We start from the raw sequence: 2,170 nt of genomic DNA on the forward strand, positions 1-2,170 counted from the left end.
AAGTTTATCTGAATCATCTCTGATTCTTTTCTATTCTATTCTATTCTTCTCTGTTCTTTTCTATTCTATCTCTGATTCTATTCCTATTCCTATTCTCTTGTTCCTGTTTGTTATTGTGATGTTGTTTTGTTTTGCATACCTGGTATATTTTTATTAACTACCAGGCACTGCATATGAAGAACTGGAGGTGATCTGCATTGTGTTATCTCTATCTAAAGAGAGTTTACTCTATCCTCTGCTAGGTAGCTCTAGTGGAGGCAAATCACCTTAATCAAGTGAACTTGGAAGAACGGAATCTGGATTTCAGTCTTCTGAAGATTTAACCTCCTTCTTGATTGGTACAGCATCCTGAAGTTCTCGAATGAGTGCATGAAGTAGTCACTAGAGTGAATCTCCCTTGGTGGATCATGGCCTCCAATTTTGTCTTCTTAACACTAAAAGATTTTTTTTTAATCTGTTTTTATTTTCAGTGGCTTTATGTTTGGCTTCTTAGTTTCTTGCCCTAATCAGCTTAATTCAGAAAATGTCTTGACAGGAAAACCAGCTGAGTATCATGTTTATCTTTTTACACCTCTCTTCCCTCCAGTCAATACTCTCAAATCTTGGCTGCCTTGACAGCAGCAAACTCTAATTGCTGTTTTTCAAGCCTTGTGAGCTTACCAAAAACTCCCTAACATTATCTACTTTATAGCAGTGGCTAAGGATTCTAACCCTATCTGCTGAAATCTAGAATTGGCAAATGCCCTGAGGTGCAAGTGGCATTAAGAATTCATCTCACCTTTCTTTTTCTTTTTTAAAGTCTAAATCTTTATTTTCATGTGAATCACTGTTGATTTATGCCTCTAGACAGTGTGTTGCATAGATATTTAATGTCTGCATGTGTATAATTCCTTCAACTACAGAAAACCTGCCCCACCAGCCTTCAGTCATCCTGGTTTCCAACTGAGGAATTAGATAGTCAAAAAAACAGAATCGAGTTCTAAGCCTATATCTTTCTAGAACTGTCATCTCACCTTTCTGCACTTCTCTTCTCACTAGGATCTTGACATCTCAAGTTCTGGCTGCCTTGGCAGCTCTCCAGTGCCTTCAAACAAATAACTTAAAAAAAGTTCTTTTTAGTTGGGATTTCTTATTGTTCTTGGCATGAAGAATGGTCTGCAACAAGCAACTTTCATTGCAGGTAAAAGTGATCATACTTATTCAACTGATTATTTACTGTTGAAACAAATATTTATTGAATACTTGCTATATTCCAAATATTGTATTAAATGTCAGAGTTATAAGGATGAATAAAGTATAATTTCTGGCATCAAGGGGTTCATATTTGTTAGGGGAGATAAGAACTGTAATTGGAGTATCTTACTTGGGATGCTCCCATAAGCCCCCAAATTGAGCACTGTTTAGTGATTTGGGTGCAGGTAGACTATTGGGGGGTTTGGTAATACTGGGAAATTGGAGACGGGGCACTGAGAATAGTTAAATAGGGAAAGAAGGAAAGCAAATTCGAGGGAATGTACTAAATTGGGTTACTGGTGTGGACAACTGGGGTTCGTTCAATTCCACTGGGGTTCCTCTGGGGAACCATGGAAAATGTCTCTTGGTATTGCTTGCTCAAAGTGTGCAAGAGGGGAATATATGTCCACTGGCTCTTGCCCTCATTAATCAAGTATTGACCCAAAGGGGATTAAATTCTTACACCTTCAGGTTTTTGTACAGACCAGCATGGCTCAGTGTGTTCCTGTAGCCACTGTACACCGAGGAGGAAGAGAAGCGCCAGGAAGAAAGCAAGAGAAATGGGGCCCAGATGAAATGAGGGGTCAGACTACACCTGTTTGCAACTGGTTAGTATAGCAATCTCTGGAGAAAAAATGATAGGCCTAGAGGTTGTAAGACAACAAAAGATACTCAACACAGGAAGTGAAGAAGGACGAGGGAATTTTAACATAACATGGATGCATTTGTTCAAATTCAAATAATATTTTAGAACAAATAGACTCATAAATATGAAAAAAAACAATCTTGCATCAAAAAAAAGAGCCTAAGGAAGCAAAACGGTAGAAAAAAGCAGATGGGTCAGTTTAACCCCAAATAATGTCTATAAGTTTTAAAGGAAAGTGTCTGGACTTTTGCATAATCTTGACCACAGAAGTAAAATATGATGTGTACACAC

This window comes from Lagenorhynchus albirostris, chromosome 4, assembly GCF_949774975.1.
Source record: "Lagenorhynchus albirostris chromosome 4, mLagAlb1.1, whole genome shotgun sequence".
Classification (NCBI taxonomy): Eukaryota; Metazoa; Chordata; class Mammalia; order Artiodactyla; family Delphinidae; genus Lagenorhynchus; species Lagenorhynchus albirostris.